The sequence below is a fragment of the Peromyscus maniculatus genome, chromosome 5, assembly GCF_049852395.1.
Source record: "Peromyscus maniculatus bairdii isolate BWxNUB_F1_BW_parent chromosome 5, HU_Pman_BW_mat_3.1, whole genome shotgun sequence".
Lineage (NCBI taxonomy): Eukaryota > Metazoa > Chordata > Mammalia > Rodentia > Cricetidae > Peromyscus > Peromyscus maniculatus.
In genome coordinates, this window is record NC_134856.1 from 70372096 (window position 1) to 70391919 (window position 19824).

Genomic DNA, 19824 nt, shown 5'->3' on the forward strand with positions numbered 1-19824 from the left:
GAAATGGGCTGAGTTTAAGTGTAAGAGCTAGTCAGTGGTAGGCCTGAGCTAATGGCTGAGCAGTTTTAATTAATATAAGCCTCTGTGTGTTTACTTGGGTCTGAGCAGCTGCAGACCGGGCGGGACACAGGAAAACTTCTGGCTACATGAGGCATTCTCTTCCTTATTGCTGCTTTGAAAAACTGTCTCATCCAAATCACATGTTGAAATTTAATTGTCATGGTAACAAGATTAAGATGTAGATGCTTGTGAGGTGACTGGACCAGGAGGGCCCTATGCTCATGGAGGGGACTGATCTTTATATAATAGTTAGGTTTTTGTCCTCTCTTCCTGTCTCTCATTCTTCTACTTTCTGCCACATGATGATGTGATAAAGTATCTGTTTTAGTTAGTGTTTTATGGCTGTGAAGAGACACCATGACCATGGCAACTCTTATAAATGGAAGCATTTAATTGGGGCTGGCTTACAGTTTCAGAAGTTCAGTCCATTGTCATCATGGTGAGAAGCATGGCAGCATGCAGGCAGACATGGTGCTGGAGAAGGAGCTGAGAGTTCTACATCCTGATCTGCAGACAGCAGAAGGAGAGACTGCCACACTGCGTGTGGCTTGAACATATATGAGACCTCAAAGCCACCTCCACAGTGGCAGCCTTCCTCCAACAAGGCCATACCTACTCCAACAAGGCCATACCTCCTAATAGTGTCACACCCGATGAGCCAAGCATTCAAACACATGCGTCTGTGAGGGACATCCCTATTCAAACCACCACAGTATCAAGGTCTTTGTTGGGTTCCTTGACCTTAGACTTCACAGCCTCGAGAACTGTGAGCTACCAGATTTCTTTTCATCATAAATGACCCAGCTGTGGGTGGAAACGTTGATATGGTCAAAAGCTTGTTTTACTCTTCCAGAGAAAGTGAGTTTGATTTCCATACCAGGTAGTTCACAGCACTTATTGTTCCAACTTTGGGCAATCACCAATGCTTCTGGCCTCTGTGAGTAGCTCTCTCCTCCTCTCCTGCCTCAAGTGGCACATATTCACACAGATGCACATATACACACCATTTAAAAAAATAATAATTCTTTAAAAAAAAAAACTGAATTGCTCAGTGTCAGGTATTTTGATTTTCAGACACAAAGCATAGTAGAGCATTTACTCTTCCGGGAGACAGAGATGCTGTAGCGGTGGATTTAGACTTTGTGTCGTGTCTCTTGGTCTGCTCTTGGTGGAGCCATTTCTTGTGCTTTCTGTTTTCCTGTGCACATTTGGAGACCTGGATTGCTTATCAGTGTGTGTCCAACAGAGGAAGCATCTCCAGGAAAGTTGCATCACACGTTGCAGTGCGCAGGACTGAGACAGGCTTGCCACGTGTGTATCCGGCCGAGAAACAAGCCTCCCTTTTCTGGCTGCATGAAGATTTGGAGAAAGAACAGGATGTGGAGACTCTTGAGCATGCTTAGCTTCTCAACCACAACAGGCAGATCCGCAGTCAAATGTTTGTTTCTGTGATCTCATATTTGTTCATAGGAAATTTAGTTGAAGAATGAGGGGATCCCGAATCTTGATTGGTGAGTTCACTCTGAGGTCTTTAGAGTGATAGATTATAATGATTAGTAAGTGTTTGCAAGTTCGGTCTCACGCTGTGAACACAAAATCATCACATTAGCATCTTTTCCAGATAAAGTTTACTTTGTAAAAAGCTTTCCTGAGCTGAGTCGGGTGGTACAGGTCTGTAATCCTGGATGCCTGGGAGGCTTAGGATCATAAGTTCAAGTCCAGCCCGAGCCACTTAACAAGACTCTGTCCCCAAAAATACAAGTGGAAAAAGGAGCTGGGGCTAATTTTTAAAGGCTTAGCAATACTGTGTTCAATTTTTCTACTTTTGGATGGAAGTTACAAAATCACGGGCAGTACTTAATCCCCTGCTGGATATTTTTTATTGTTAGCCCTCAAACCCAGGATAAATGCCCATTTAACACATCAGACCCCTGCTGGCCATCAGGTTCTCCCAGCATTCCTCAGTCCCTACCTGTTACAGAGTATGGCTGGAATACCTCCCCCCTAACCATAAACTTCTGGACTCTCCCAGACGTCTCTGCCTCTGGCTATGCTCTCCCTTTTATCTACAATAAACTTTCTCCTCCGCATACCTCGGAACAGTCATGTCCTTTCCTTTTCTATGTCTTTTTTTTTTTTTCCCCCAATTCGGTTATGTCATGGGACACTCAAATGATGTCAACCCATGACCCCGAGCACTCTGCCAACTGTCGGTTAAGAGAACAATACAAAAGGTTATGATAAGCTAGTTTCAACTACCTTGACCAGAAAGGATCAATGTAAAGGTTTAAAATCTGGGAGCTTCCCAGGCTTTTGGAGTTACAGTCCTTGCAGTTCTAAGATAATGCCACTAGGCGACGCTGCTGTACAGAGTTCTGCCAAGTAGAAACAAAACCGAAAGTTGGGAAAGATCAGATGAGATCACGCCCTCCGTGGGTCTTTCCTTGTGGGGCGGGGGCGGGGGCGGGGATGGGGTTCAATTAGGACTCTAGACTCAGAGCAATCATTCTCTGCTGGCCTCTCAGAGCTCGGCTGGAGGTCAGGGCAGGCAGGAAAAAGGCTCTTCATTTGGAGGGGCTGCCTATGCCCGGGGAAAGGAGCCAGAAATAGACCTGGGAGGAAAAAAAAAAAAAAAAAAAAAAAAAAAGAAAGAAAAAAGAATGGGGACTTAGTAGAAGATCACAGCCGTTTTTCTTTATAAATATAGCCGTCTGCTTCCCACTCTTGCCCATGCCACTGCAGGCCATTAGCGCTCTATTTTTGACTCTGCGGAGCTCTGGGCCTGGTCCCCTCTGCCTCCCGGGCTCTGGGCTCTCGGTTGCTCCTCTCTTGAGGGCAGCACTCCTGGGCCGATGGTTTGACATCATAAGTTATTTTTATACCAGTAGATTGCAGTATCATAACAGCATATATCTTGCACCAAAGACTGGCCCAAAACCTGGCAGAGAAGAAAAGTGCTTTCAAAGGTAAACCTATTTGATCTCAAAATGCCTCTTAAAGGTACCTTATTGACAGTCATTGCAAAAAGTGTACCAGAAATACACGGCCAAGAGAACCAAATTGCCTCTTCTACATTTTCCTACTCATGTAAGAAAGCTTTTTGATGTCCAGATGAGGCAAGTAGCCACTTGGCTGTGGTTGGGATTTTAATGTTCAAGAACAGGACCTTGGGCTGGCAAGACCTGTTAGTGGGTGCCGTGCTCCATGCACAAAAATGAAGACTTGGGTTGGAATCCCCAGAACCCATGTAAGCTGGTGTAGTAGCACAAGTTTGTAACCCAAGTGCTGCTGAAGGCAGAGGCAATAGAATAGGAATAGCAACAATCGTCCGCGCGCATGCGCGCGCGCGCGCGCACGCACACACACACACACACACACACACACACACACACACACACGCACGCACACACGAGACAGAGAAAGACACAGAGACAGAGACAGAGACAGATAAACACGAGAGAGAGAGAGAGAGAGAGAGAGAGAGAGAGAGAGAGAGAGAGAGAGAGAGAGAGAGAATAACAGCAGAAGATGATGAAGATCCAAAGTTGTCCTATGGCACATGGTGCAACTGCATTCACATGTGTACACACATTTGTACAACACAGAGACATCATATGCACACACACAATACTCATATGTGCACACAAAAGATGAAAGAAGGAGAGAAAGACAGATAGGCAGACAAAAAGAATAAAGGAAGGAAAGAAAGAAAGGAAAAATGAAAAGAAAGGAAGTCATCGGCAGTGTAGATAAAGGTATATTCTCTGCCATTGTGCTCTAGTTGAGAGCTCTGACTGTGGGTGTCTTTGGGTTCCCCTGGGATCTGGGGTTAGAAGGGGAGTAATGCATGAAGCAACAAGTTCTAACTGGGGTCCCCAACTGGAAAACCATAGATTGGTACACAAGCAAGGAAAAGCCCCCAAGGACAATGCAGAGTACAGGTTCCAACTAGAGACCGATTGCTACCAGCAGTGTTTGTCAAGGGCCAGTGGAAGAGATGAAAATCCTAACAACATTGGGGCATAGAAAGATGAGCCTTAGACAGCAGGATGTGATCAGGAACTTGCTATTTCTTCATCTTTGGCCTGCCAGTGCTGGAGCATGACCCTAAAGCAGTCCAAGATGGTCAGTTCTTGCATTCTTAGAGCAACTTACCCCCAAACCCCAGGATTGTCTCATTTCATGTCCTCTAAACACAGTAAATTTGGTATCAATTGTATGTTTTTGTTTTTCATAGCATCTCCACGTAAGATGCACCCATCCATGAGTGTGCTCTCAGTATCAGTTGCCATATTTTAAGAGCTGTGCATTCTGGGCACATTTGCTGACCTACCAGCTCTTATTCCATCTTTCTTGTTCTCAATAATCAGAATGTGTTGCCATGGGGAGAGAGGTGATTTCATAATTTCTAATGTATGTGGCCAGGAACACAAGACGATCTCCAACAACAGCGTTTTACCATGAAACTTATGGATCTCTTTATTCCAGCTTAATAAAAACTAGTACTACCTTCAACCTCCAATATTAAGGAAGGTAGTGGGCTAAGCAAAACTAAGTGTATATGAAGAAGCCTATGAAAATTTACTAGTTTCTAGGCCAATTTAAAAATAATTTTAAAAGGGAGTTTGAATAGAGGTGTCCTATGTGGGTGAATGATGCTTCTCAAAACATACATGGTTTATTAATGAAAAATGTTGGGCACAGGTTACTTCCCTATGAATTACTGGTCAAGGAAGCCTCAGAAGCTTCCAAAACAACACAAGCTCTTGCCATTGCTCATGTGGCATGAAGACACCTCATACATTGGTTAGAGGTCATAGAGAAATCAAGCTGGAACTGAACAGAAACTCCTTCCCTGCTGCATAGCTATCACAATGCCAAAAGCTGCTGTGCAGGCTGCTGGGTGAGAAAACACATCAGTGGTCTTACCCAGCATTGGCCCCTGTATGCTACAATTCCAGCCTGCCAGGGAAGATGTGCCCACTGGTGCAGCAGTGTCATGAGCGTTATAGAGGTGACCAATCACTTTCTGATTGGATTTGAGGCTCATCTCACAGAAGGGAATTCACGCTTTTACTGTAAACATGGCCCACAGCTGGGGCATGGTCATCATGCCTAGGGCAGAAGCCTACTGTTGTCGGTTTGCTAAATGTTTGTATTTATGCTTATACACATCGATTCATGCTGCTCTCAGCCTTGGTAAGAGGAGTGGAAAGGGCAGTGGTTAATGTAGAGACCCATAACTAGTCCAAGTGCTAAGAATAACCAACTGTGGGTACTCAGGAATAGATGGGACATTTATATCACCTCTTCTACTATATGACTCATGAGACATTGCAGAAGAGAGGTGGTAGAAAGAATGTAAGAGCTGGAGGGTAGGAGGAGTGCTCTCTTCTAGGTATAACCTGGCTGTTGCACTCATTAGTGCTGCACAGGATCAAGCCAGTTAAAATTTCAATGTAGACTGAGTTGGACTCCTGAGGCCCCACCTCTAGCTGAGAAGCAACTGAAAGGTGGTGGTTGATGAGGCATGAAGAATCACTCTTGGGAGTGTGGCCATTGCTAGGTTGCTATCCATCCATGCACACATGGGCATAAATAATTAGACTCAGTACTTTATGTAACAAAAGAGGATATGAGGAGGTGTGTTGGGGGTATGCAGAGCTGGGGTAGGGGTGGGAGTAGATATAATCGAAATATACTGTATATATGTTTGAATTTTTCAAAGAATAAATAAAAGCATTGTTTTTAAAAATGACACTAAATCTAATTGACCTTGCTTCATTTGAAGGTCCTCAAAAGACAGAATCAGGAGACTGTTATTTGCATGGAGATTGTTCCAAACAGATGATTGAGGGTAAGAAGCAATTCCAAAAAAAAGCCAACTCCAGTTTCTGGCCCTAAGCTCCCAGATTGCATGCTAACTTCATGGGAATCATGCAGGAAGACACTGAGCTTCTGGGCTGCATGCTAACTGCACAGGAATCATGCTGGAAGACACTAAGCTCCTGGGTTGCATGCTAAGTTCATGGGATTCACTGCAGGAGCTCTGGTGTGAGGGACTATTGGTGAGAGGCTGTGTCTTGTGCCCTTGGTCTCCCAAGCATAGATCACTCATAGCCAGAGTAACTGAGTGGAATAACTACTAGAAGGGGAGAGAATTAAAGGGGGACTCACCTTCTGTCTCTCAGCAGGTCCTGTTCAAGGGCACTTCTCACCATCCTCTCCCTAGATGAGAAAGATCTTCCAATACAAAAGGGTCAGAAGACACTGATCTAAAGGACTTCCACCCCTTCAAGTTCAAACTTTCCAGAATGTCTACAAAACCACACAACATAATTTAAGTGTTTCTTAGGCAACAGTATGGGATAACACAAATACCCAAATCCAATTACACCCACAGAATGATATTTCCATTTTTCTCCCAGCTTACTGGTAAATACTTGCAGTCATATTATACTACCAAAGTAATCCACCAATACTCTTGGGATTCCTCCCAAAGTTTCTCTAGGAATTTTTCCTTTGTGCTTAACAGAATGGACATACATCTCAAGGCTTCATCACGGTTAAGACAGATGAAGCAGCTGGTATAGACAGTATTGGTATAGTTGATCCTCTGAGGGGAGATTTCTGAGGCATGACTGTCAGTTATTGAGGGTATACTTGTCAATGTCTTTTCAAGGTCATGTCAACAGTTGCAGCTGGATTTCAGATAATAACCTGTGTGGAGAGTAAACACATAGGCTCCTGCAGAGGTCATCTAGAAGAGCTCATGAGTTTGATGATGCTGAGGCCCATCTGTTCATATATCTAATTTCCCCAAATTCATACATTTCTGGACCTTGATAAGCAGAGATCTCTTCTGGAAGTGAATATACCTTGTAGGAAAGATTTCAAAAGGCAGGACTCACATTCTTTTTGCAGCGCTTTCTCCTGTGATCCAGATCAGCCTTACAGGAGGCTTGAGCATGAGGTTATCATTACCAGTGTATGAGGTGTGACACCCAGGCTGTAGGAGTCAGGGCCCTGGATCCAATCAGGGCCACTCACCAGCATTGCAAGTTCAACACAATTCATGACTGCTTGGCTTGAGTTGATTTTTTTCTTTTTTATTTCATTTTGTTTTTGTTTTTGTGCATGTGTGTGGATGCAATACCTATGTGCCTGTACTTGCATGCGTGTGCATACATTCATTCACAGAGGATGATGGCCTTAGTGCTCAGTTGCTGTCTACTTTTTTTCTTTCTTCTCTGGTGAGGCAGGGTCTCTCCCTGGCTTGGAACGTGCCAAATAGGCAAGTCTGACTGGCTGCAAGGCTAGCACTCCACTGAGCTATCGCCTCAGCTCCAAGACCTGATTAAAAAAAAAAAAGTACCATTTCTGGTTTCTAAAACTGGCAATTCATGTGCTTCAACTTAATTTTAAGCTCTGCTGCCTTAGGCTTATGCTTGTAATTATAAGCCATGAACCAATATTTGATTTTGATAGGCAGGTAACTGTAGCTAGGGGTAATACCAGGGCAATAGAAGGTACACAAAGTACTTGGAAGTTCAGAAATTCAGAGCATGCCTAGAATTCTCAGTAAATGTCATGGAATGCAAATTCTAAAGCTGAGGTCCGGGATGGCTTACCTGTTCCGTAAACATCTGAGCAGCGTAGATGCTAGCTATTTGTTCCACCAAAGACTGTGAGAGGCATAGGCATCCTCTCTGTCCTGTCCCCTTCACAGTGTGAGACTGGAAGTCAGTGCTCCCCCGACGATGAACTTGAATTAGGTACAAGTGAAAGGCTCCCTTGATACAATTGCAGAGAACTACACACAGTGGTAAGTGCTTCTCAAAAGCATTTGGTCTGCAAAAATTCTTTTCGGCTTCTAGTGAGGCATCGATCACAACAATTTTTTTTTTATCTGTTTCCTATTTAACTTTTTCCTATCCCACATTCTCTTTTGTTGAGTCATTTCCCAAGGCAGAGGGGAAATCAACTTGTGCCTCCCGAAAATATACTCAAGTCTCCCATCAAGTAGTTTCATTATAAAAGCATCTTAAGGAGAAACAGAAAGAGAAGTCAATTGCAGCTGAGCTCAGACTGAGTAATTGGTTTTAATTTTATTTTATGCTCCAAGGAAGCAATTTAACCTAAAATGCCTGGGACCTTTGAGACTCTATACCACACTTCTGAGCTTCTAATGGATGATCATTCATTTTCCAGACTTGAAAAAAGGCAATTTCTTTTTTATTTTACTAATTACTTATTCATTTATTTCTGTGCACACACATGCACATTTGTATATGAGCACAACATATGCATATACATTTACACACATGATACAGCACATATGTAGAGGTCAGATGACAACTTGCAAGCATCAGATCTCTCCTATCATGTGGGTCTCTGGGACAGACTCCCAGCTGTCAGACTTAGTGACTGTCACCTTTACCTGCTGACCCATCTTGCTGGCCTGAGGCCATTTTCTTTTTGCTATTTATCTTTCTATGGGAATTTACTAGTTGACAAACATGATACAATCTTGGAAGTCATTGTGTTCTAAGCTGCATTGGTGCCATCCCTATGTATACACAGGCATGGGATGTACTTGGACTAATGTAAGCACCAATGAAAGCAAAAATAAGCTTTAAAACAGAATTTTTGGTAAATGTGAATTTTGGGATCCTTCTGTGTAAGGCAGAGCATAAGAAAACTGGAGCTTCAACTGGCTGAGGGACTGTATGAAAGTCAGCTGCCATTTGCTTTTTCTTCATTCTCATGGGAAATGTTATCATCATCATCAATGCATACTTTCTTAGCAAATATCTTTTCAAGAATTTTGTAAAGATACATGTGAAGTCTATGAATCCATTTCCTATAGTGTGACTCTAACTTGAAACTGATCACAAAGCACAGGGTATAAAAAATGATTTGTGAAGGACCCTGTCAGTCTCTATTCACTGAACCAACCATGGGGGACCTTGTCAACCTCTATCCCCTAAGTCACCTGGGATGGACCATGGTCAATCTCTGTCCACTGAACCAACCATGGGGGACCTTGTCAACCTCTATCCCCTAAGTCACCTGGGATGGACCATAGTCATTCCATTCTCTATTGACTGAACCAACTGTGGGGACCTTGTCAACCTCTATCCCCTAAGTCACCTGGGATGGACTGTCGTCAGCCTTTATCCTCTGAAGCAGCCATAAGGGACCACCATCAATCCCTATCCTTAGAGTCTCCTACTTCCCTTGCACAGCATCCAAACCATGTAGAGCAGCAAGGCTGCAGGATCGATGAGGGCTTGAAACATTGTCACAAATTTCTTACTCTCCGACAGAGATGACAGAGACAGCACACAAGCATTTCTCCCTTAACCTCCATGGTGGTATTGGTGACCAGCTCACTGTCCCCTGAAAATCACTGATTTCCTATCATTATCTCTTAAGGGATGCCCACAAGCTATGGCTTCAGATAATCAAACGTAATTATTTAAAGTATAGATTCTCAACTGACAAATGGCTCAGCAAATAAAGGCACTTGCCACCACGCCCAACGACTTAAGATTTGATCCAGAAACAGGCAAAGAAGGATATTTATAAGTGCTTGACCTTAAGGTTTTCAGAAAATAGTGTAAGCTGGTGGATGAAATTCAATATCAATGTGTATATAAGAATCATTGGAGGAAGTAATGCATTACAGCAGGGAAGAGTATTTTGAGACCTAGTGTCACAGCTTCGGTTTGGAATGTCTTCCTCAGGCTCACATAAGCACTTGCTGCCTGGTTTTGGATGCTGTCTTGAAGGATGCTGTGGAATCCTTAGGAGTGGGTCTATCCGGCAGAAGTAGGTCAGGACTTGTGGGCATTTGGAGCTTCAAGGAATTTCTGGTCCTGGTCTTCCTTCAGCTTCCACCTCTGGCTGAGTGAACAATCATTGCCAATGCAGCTTTTGCACAATCAGGTCTCCCTGCCACTGTGGACTGAAATTTCTCCAAATCCAGGAGTTCAAATAATAAGGAGTCCCCTTAGATTACTTCTGTGGTACTTGGTGGGTGCTGACCTGGACCTCAGTCTGTTTGAGAGCTGCTGTGTCAACCACTGGGAATTAAGTGTCTTGTCACTGTGATAGGATAGCCAGTGGCTTGGATTGGTCCAGGTCCAGAGCTTGAGAACATAGAAGCTGTTGGTGCTAATCCTGATCCCAAAGCAAGAAAATGAGATCAGACACTCCAGGTGCCTGGGGGAAGCAGTTACGAAGCCTCCCTGCAGCCTTTTGTTTTATTCAGGCCTTTGGTGGATAAGGTGATGGAAGCCACAGGGAAGCCCATCTACTTCCAATAATGTGGATGCTAATTTCCTCAGGAATGCCCTCATAGACACACCCCAAAACTCTGTAATCTGGGCACCCCATGACTCAGGCAAGTTGTCATATGGAAACAACTTCACAGCCTTGGATAAATTACTTTAACTTCTCTGTTTAGAAGTCTCCCTGTGTGAAATGAACATCATAATAGCATGCACCTAGTAATAGTGTGCTAAGAATTAAATTAACTAATATGCAGGGCTATGGGAAAGTATCCACTGAATATGAATTTTATTCCAGGAAGTATAATTGGATTTTACTTCCAAAGACTTGACAAAGCAATATACTGTAGATCCTGGGAATCTACATCTTATCACATTTAGTTGTTTATTTGGTGGGGGAGGGCATGCCACCGGGCACATACAGAGGTCAAACAAGCTGAGGGGTCTCTGTGTAAATTCAGTAATAATTAATAATTATAAAATTATTTTGCATAGATTATCAAACTAAATATTTCAAGAAAGCAGAAAATCAAATATGCTACGACATATTGACATTTGTAAATTCCTCAGTTAATTTACACATAGTGGCAAGGAATGTGGCTACAAATACAATTTGGCTGTTTTCCCCCCACGTCAGTTCCTTCCCCAAAAAGGAGGTCACAGAGCTGTCTGAACGCATGTGCCACTTCACAATAAAGACAAGTGACAGCAAATGTTCTAGTACAATGTCCCTGGAATACAGCACCAGGAGGAAGGCAACAGCCTCATTTAGCGATGTTGTGTGCAGGTGGGATCTATTTTTAGATATCAGCTATGTCAGGTGGGGGATTTAAAGACAACAGGAATCTCTACCAGTGAACAAAGACCAAGTGCTCCAAGAAAACAGAAGCGGCAATTACAACACACAGCTGCTGTCCTTAGGCTGCTGACCTACCAGGGTTCTTTAATTGTGTCTCACTTAATGTATGTTAGGGATGGACACAAGGATGAATCCCACTCATTGACATAGCTGCTCTCATGTTGTCAGTGTCCAGGACAGCATCTTCAGAGAACCACAGCATCACTAAGGAGGATGTTAGAAACACTAAGGTCAAGGACTGCATTCAGATGTTCTGATAGATGTGTTCCAGGAATCCACATTTTCTCAAGGTTTCTAGGTGATTCTGATGCAGGCAGTCTGATTCTCAGGCTTTGAAAACACACTGATTAAAAAAAAACTGTTTATCGGGCTGGAGAGATGGCTCAGAGGTTAAGAGCACTGACTGTTCTTCCAGAGGTCCTGAGTTCAATTCCCAGCAACCACGTGGTGGCTCACAACCATCTGTAACGAGATCTGATGCCCTCTTCTGGCCTGCAGTCATACATGCTGTATACATAATAAATAAATAAATCTTTAAAAAAAAAAAAAAAAGAAAAACCTGTTTATCACTAGAACTGAAAAAATGGAAGAAGATGATGACTTTATTAATGAAAAAATCAGTTACACAGAAAAACATGGAAATAGAAGTCAAAAATTAGAGGAAAAGAGAAATCTTTATTAATTAAAAAAATCAGTTATACAGAAAAGCATGGAAATAGAGGTCAAAAATTAGAGGAAAAGGGAAATCAAAATGAAGGGAAACATCAAGCATAGTGAAAACTATTACAGCCTTCTTAGTCAACCTCTTTAACCTCAAGTGGGAATGACAGAGGAGGATGAGGTCAGAGCCATGGAAGGTCAGACACTGTCTCTGGTCTGAAAATGTCTTCTGGCAGGTAAAGAAGGCAACCAATTTGTTTTTATATGTTCAAGGGTCTAACTTTAGGGTGATGAGACCTAGTCTGAGGCTGCTCTTGAGAACAAACTAAAGAATTAAGGGCCTTGGGATCATGAGGTGGAATGCTCTTAGTTCCTGCAGGAAGATATAACCAGTGTGTTGGGAGAATTACATAGACTGGCAGAGAACAGAGCAGGAGCTGTGACTCGTCCCCTTTTCAAGGACTGTTGCTTGCTAAGGGAATTTGTATGAGTCAGGGTTCTCCACAGGAAGAAAACTGATAGAATGAATATATATCAAAGGGGGATTTATTAGATTGGCTTAAACAATGTGATTTTGGCTGTCCAACAATGGCTGTCCTCACACTAGAGGCCAACAAGCTGGTAGTTGCTCAGTCCACACAGCCAGATGTCTCAGCAGTCCAAACCTGGTGCTAAAGGCCTGGATGATTCTTAGAGGGCCATTGGTCTTTGTCTGGTGTTGTAAGCTTGAAAAAGCAGGCTTCAGATCATCATCAGCAGCAGCAGCAGCAGCAGCAGCAGCAGCAGCAGAGTAGATGAACTCATCAGTTAGAGGTGAAGGCAATGAAGTAAAGAGCAATGCTTTCTCCTCAGACCTCTGCCTATCTGCCATGAGAAGGCACCACTTCAAATAGCCCCATCAAGAAGATCCCTCATAGGTGAGATTAGCAGCTTGTGTCTTGGTTGATTCCAGACTCAGTCAAGACTATCACAGACCCTACCTACAGGATCAGAGGGAGAAGAATTTGTAGTTCCAACATACAAGGCTTTCACTTCTGGTATTGAGGTGACATGTGCCAGCTCTAGGCTCCCTGGTACTCACATGGTATCTGCACATGTTCTCCAAGTGGCTTTGGTAGTGCGATGAGATGCAGCCACTTTGATGGGGAGATGGGATGCCTGTCTGTTCACTCGACAAGTCTCGTTAGCAGCCTCTGATTTCCCAAAGTGTGCTATCATCGGATGGCACTGCCTTAAAAGCCCAGGCTTTCATGTGTTTATCACACATCTCCACCTTCCCTGGGCAAGTAATCTTGACCTGTCAACAGCTCAGCTTTTCATCAAGTCTCCAAGTAAGGCTCTGTTATTTATATAAAATTGAAAAGCACAATTTGTCCAGGAATACTACAATTTGCCCCTATGTAAAACTGAAAACAAGAGACCCCCCAGCCCAAAGGATTTTGACTTCTCAGCTTATTTACCTTAAGTTTGGCAACAGGACTTTGGCTTCCTTTCAGGAGATGTTAGTTAGTTTCCCATTGCTATAGCAGAACACCTTGGACAATCAACCTGTAAAGAGAAAAGGCTGATTTAAGCTCCCAACTTTGCTTTCAGTTCATGACTGGTTAGCCTCATCATTTTAGGCCTATGATGGCCAAGACATGAAAAAAAAAAAAAGAAGAAGAAGATGAAAGAGCTGGGGCCCATAGGCCCTTCTGAGGGCATGGCTCTGTGACCAGAAGGACCCCTGCTGAGCCCCATGCAATGTTTCTACCACCTTCTTGCTGTGGGACAGTCTTTCTGCATGCTGTGAATATGTGTTGCTACAACTGGTTAATAAAGAAGCTGCTCTGGCCTATGGCAAGACAGGTTATAGCCATGTGGGAAATCCAAGAGAGATACAGGGAGACGAAAGGCAGAATTGAGCAGACGTCATCCAGCCACCCAAGGAACAAGATGCCAGCAGACTGGTAATGCCACGAGACATGCGGTGATGCATATATTAATAGAAATGGGTTAATTTAAGATAAAAGAACTAGTTAGCAGTAAGCCTCGACCATAGACCAAACAGTTTGTAATTAATATAAGCCTCTGTGTGTTTATTTGAGCCCGAGCAGCTGTGGGATGTAACTGTGTGGCATGACGGGTGTGTGGGTTCATGTGGATCCATGGAATCAACACTCAGAGGCATCTTAAGAATGAATATAGCCTTTCATGGCTGCAGGGGAGATCCAGCCTCGAAGGACTGAAGCATCTTCCCTTTGCCTAGGGCATATTTATTTACTTTCTATTACAGTTTAGATAGTTAATTTCTGTACCTTCAAAATAATCTAAAAGGAGCTCCCAGAGACCAAATGCCAAGTGCAAATTACTTGATTTATCAGGTACCACGGTTTTCTGGGTTTCCTGGACCAGGTTTTTCATAGTCCTTTGATCCTTGGGGGACTCTGATCCTTGACTCTCAGACAAGATTCACATAGGGCAATAAGAGAAACAAAAGGTAAGAGGAACACATCAAAGACCTGAGAAGGATCATAATGGTACCTGAGAAATGGTAGATGGATGCAAGCAACTTTCGGGAATCTTGCAAGAGTAGACCAAGACAGCTGGCAGCCTGGACAGTCACCTAATGTTTCTCAGCACTGTTGGTGTATTTAAATTGGCTACAGGCCTAGAGTATCTGACAGACGATTTTCAGAAGCAGGATTTCTGAAAGACCATCTTACTCTGTCTTGGCAAAACTTTTCTCTGTCTTTCTTTCACGAAATCTATTTCTTTTTCTTTTTTTGTTTTTTGTTTTTTGTTTTTTGGGACAGGGTTTCTCTGTGTAGTTTTGTAGCCTGTCCCTGATCTCTTTTCTGTAGCCCAGGCTGGCCTCAGACTCACAGAGATCTGCCTGGCTCTGCCTCCCGAGTGCTGGGATTAAAGGTGTGCGCCACTACCACTTGGCTATGAAGTCTATTTTTTTTAAAGGTTTATTTATTTATTTATTTATTTATTTATTTATTTATTTATTTATTTATTTATTTATTATTTATTATGTATACAGCATGTATGATTGCAGGCCAGAAGAGGGCACCAGATCTCATTTCAGGTGGTTGTGAACCACCATGTGGTTACTGGGAATTGAACTCAGGACCTCTGGAAGAGCAGTCAGTGCTCTTAACCACTGAGCCATATAAAACCTTAAACTCACAAATATAAGATAGATAGGACATCTTCTTTAATATTGTAACTGTAATTCTTGCTTGATAATTGTTTTGTTATATGTAATTTTACTATGTTAAAGTTAAAAACCTTCCTTTTTAAAAAAGGAAGAAAAGGGGAAGTGCTGTGGATATCACTCTATATAAATAAAACACTGATGGCCAGTGACCAGGCAGGAAGTATAGGTGGGACAAGGAGAGAGGAGAATTGGGGAAACAGGGAGAATGGGGGGGAGACACTGCAGCCACCGCCAGGACAAGCAGCATGTGAAGACTCTGGTAAGCCACCAGCCTCGTGGCAAGGTATAGATTTATAGAAATGGGTTAATTTAAGATATAAAAACAGTTAGCAAGAAGCCTGTTTACAAGTTAAAAAAAAAAAAAAAAAGGTAAGAGGAACAAAAGGTGTGGTTAAACAAAAGAAGGAGTAGGCCAGGTGCTGCTCTCTGGAACCAGGCCAGGAGCTCAGCAGGAATGCACTACAGTGGGACATAGGAAAACTTCTGTCTACACCTTCTGATAGACCCAGGGGCTGGGGATGGAGCCTTGAATACAAAGGCCTTTGGAGCCCATGGGTGGTAGAAGAAAGACCTCACACTTTGCCCATTGTATTTACAGAAGGTGCCTAGTAAGTCACTCAGTGTTTTCTATTTTAAGCTTCCTCTCAGAAAGTTATTTCAAGTCTTAAGGTACATGAAGGATTTCTAAATCCTTCTAAACTGGAGCGACATTTCTGATTTCTGTGTTCTCTAAGTGTCAGGGATCTGGTCAAATCTTCAACCTGCTTCTTCATGAATAATCTCTCCAATCTGATTGGGTTATACTCTTCTTTTCTTTTTCTTTCTTTCTTTCTTTCTTTCTTTCTTTCTTTCTTTCTTTCTTTCTTTCTTTCTTTCTTTCTTTCTTTCTTTCTTTCTTTCTTTCTTTCTTTCTTTCTTTCTTTCTTCTCCTCCTCCTCCTCTTCCTCCTCCTCCTCCTCTTCCTCCTCCTCCTCCTCCTCCTTCTTCTTTCTTCTTCTTTTGGCTTTTCGAGACAGAGTTTCTCTGTGTAGTTTTGGTGTCTGTCCTGGATCTCTCTCTGAAGACCAGGCTGGCCTTGAACTCACAGAGATCCACCTGGCTCTGCCTCCTGAGTGCTGGGATTAAAGGCGTGGGCCACTGCCACCCGGTGGGTTATACTTTTCTATTTAACAGTGAACAGTCTGTTGCTTGAAAGCTTTTGTGCAATTGGATATTAGACAGGTAAATTTGGAACACAGAGAGAACCTAGGTGCTGGTTGATGTTTTAAGACTCAGGAAGTTCTTGGTTCATCTTCCTGTAGCCTATGTGGCTTTAATACTCATAATTCTCTGCTGTCATTGGCTGCATTTCTCCGTTAACTTCACTCATATGCATAATGTTTTTACTGCTAAGAGTTTAAGTGACTGCTGCATTATTATAATATTGAGTTTCCTGATGACTATGAGCAGAGTCCTCTTCCTTAAGTAATAGATGCGACTAAGTGCATGAAATATATTTGATACCGAAAGTGGATATATTTCATAAATGAGAAAGCACTGTGTAAATTTCCTGACAAGGGAAATTTGAAGTAGCATTCAATGGTGGAGCTCATGCTCAAATGTCAACCATGGTATTAAAGGAAGCAGAAATGGCTCCTGTCTATTCAAGTGCTCCATGGCCGGTATGTGCCTTCCTGAGACTCAGCTCAGAGCTGCAGATTCTCTGAGAGGCAAGCCCTCCAAATGATGGCTTCATTAGCATTCATGATGTCATAGCTCCCACTTTCCTTAAAGCTTATCTTTATTTATTTCTATCTGTTCATATGTTTAGGCTTTGGATACTGTACTCAGTATTGAACCACCAACCTACACTGATATTCTCCTCCCCCGGGCTTAGGCATTGAGAATATCAAAGAGGGTGCAGACACAGCTTGGAGTTATGAGGGGGGCCACATGCTAATTGTGAAATTTAAAAATCTCACACACTGAGTCCTGCATATCAGACATCAAGACAATCACACTCACTTGGGATTCATTCCCACCACACATGCCTCATCTGTCAGTGTGTCTATGGTTCTAGAGCAGATAAACTGCAGAATTACACAAACAAATGAATTGCTTTAGAGCCGAAGCTCCAGGTAAATCCTTGTTTTCTTTATTCGGGTTCTAAAAAGACAGCAATGTCAGCTTGTTTTCTCTTTCATTTTTTTTTCCTTATGCTGTTACTGTAGGATTAAACCTATTTAGATTTTCACCAATTGAGTTTACAGTAATTTACTAAATATAATGCATTGCAAGTCAAGTGAAAGGCAAAATCTTAGAAGATTTTTTATAAATTTAAAATTTAAATTACATTTTGGTGTGTGTGTGTGTGTGTGTGTGTGTGTGTGTGTGTGTGTGTTTGTACTCATGCCATAGTACACAGATGGAGACAACAGTCAGACATTGGTTCATTTTTTTTTGCACTCTGTGGGTCCCAGGTATTGAATGTAAATCATCATGCTTGGTGGAAAGCACCTTTACCCACTGAGACATTTTTCTGTCCCCAAATCTTAGAAGTTTTGAAACAGGTATTGAAAGGTGGCAAATAAGTCCAAGATGGACATAAAGGAAGCAAAACAGTCTCAAGATCAGGTGACATCTAGTGCATCCAGTTCTTACTAGGATCAACAAACCAAAAATGCATAAAGCCACAGAACACTTTTTGGTACTTGGGAATATGAAAGTCAAGTAAACGATAGCACAAGAGACTGTTTTGGCTGAGTGCAGATGCAAGAGTCGGTGTTTTGTGTGGTGCTTGGGGATCAGTGCTGTCTTCCTGTGAATATTTATGATAAAACACAAGCACATGATCAAACAAAATGTGCTATAAATGGGCTATAATGTGGGAGTCACTGACAATGCCCAGGCAGTCCATGGTGGGTAGGTATGGTGTGGAGGAAACATAAATCAACAAGGAAATCTGCAATGTTGGCCTTGGAGAAGACTAAAAACCATGGGCCTCTCTCCGAGGAAAAGGCAGATGATAGACTAGAATATAACTGGGCACATTGACAAACATGGTGCTATCTTAGATGGCGGGAGAGTGCTGAAAGGCAGTTCTGTTAGAATTCCCAAACCATGACCCTTTCTTAGAATCCCTTCTTGCTTCCAAGTATCCTGGTCTGTGAGTGTAAGGCAAAGGGAACAGTTCTCGTCTGTCTGTCTGTCTGTCTGACTCTTTGTATGTGTGTGTGCATGTATGTATGTGTGCATGTATATGCACATGAGTGTGTATATGTGTGTTATTTCAGATCTGTACATCTTCAAAAGTGTTAAGAAACTTCAAAAGTGTAGCTGCGCTACACACCTGGTCATTTCAAAGAACAGCTTCCGGTGTGGTATCTTCCAGGTAACTGGTTTTGCTTTGACTTTCTCTTGACCCAGATTCATAGTCGTTGACTCTTAGAGCTCTATCCAGCCTGAATGATAGGCCTGGTCTATCTCCAAATTTAGTCAAGAGCAAGACATATATAAAATAGGTTGGGATCAAAACTGCTTCAATTCTCAGAAACCTTAGACAAACTAATGACACTCTTCTCGCCTCAATTAGGAAACTAAATACAACAATACTTGTGTGGTATCAGGCACTAGCATCCCCACAGGCTGCAATGATCAGTTTTTTAAAGATCCTAATAACTGGGTGCTTTACTCAAGACCACATAGATATTTGTGAGGGAATTCAGACATTTAGACTAATATTGAGATATCCAGACAGGCGACTTTATCATTGTACATTAGTTTCTGGATTCCCAGGGAGATTTTTCCACTTAAAAAAAAAAAAGAAAGGGAAAAAAATCAATATTCTCTTCTGACTGTCATGGCTGAATTTTCTAAGTGTAGCCAGTGATTATTACTTAATGGAATGTTGGGCATGCACTTGGAGGAATTAATTGTTCCAGAGTAGAATTCTGTACTTTTGTGATGGACAGAATAAACTTCATTCATGCCTTTTAGGAACACATTTTTGAGGGCTGAAATTCTATCTAAAAGAGTGAGAAGGAAAGAGAGAGAGAAAACTAGAGGGAGCTTTTGGATTTTCTCAGGTGAGAGCCTGGCTCTCAGACTTAACAGTATTTACAAATAGTGCCTGTTTAACCCTTGCTTCTATTTGCAACGCAGGTGTCGTTACCCTTCTAGAAAGCCAAAGCCCGGAGGAGTTACATAATCCGCCAAAGTCACAAAGCTGGGAAATGGCCAAACCTAGATATACACCTGGCCATGGTGGAGTGCCCAAAGCTGTGGTAAGGTGAGCACCAAGAGAAATTGGACTGGAGGAAGTCTCACTATAAAACCCATGAATATAACCAATGGGCAGAGGCAATGAAAACTCCTAAATAAGAGTCCAGCTTATTTGGAAAATAAGTTTTTAAACAGGGTAAATAATATTTCTTTTTGTCTGGCCAAATAAGCACATGAAACTTTGAGCATCTCTTCTCTTTTGTCTGAGAATCAGGCTGACAGAATTGCTAGATCTGAAAACAGAATTGAGTTCTGAGAAGGGAAGGTTGAATGAGGAGAATGCCGACTGTCCATCAAATCCCATACTCCGTTCTCCCACAGCCCGGCTGACTGCATGCTCCAGCCTCTCTTACCGTAGCAATGGCCCAATGAGTTTGTGACTAATCCATTCACGATCCATCCACTGAACTTTCTCCTAGAACAAACAGTGGTGGGGATCCAGCTTGGCTCACTCAGAGGATGTGTAAGGGGTCCTGACCCAAGGA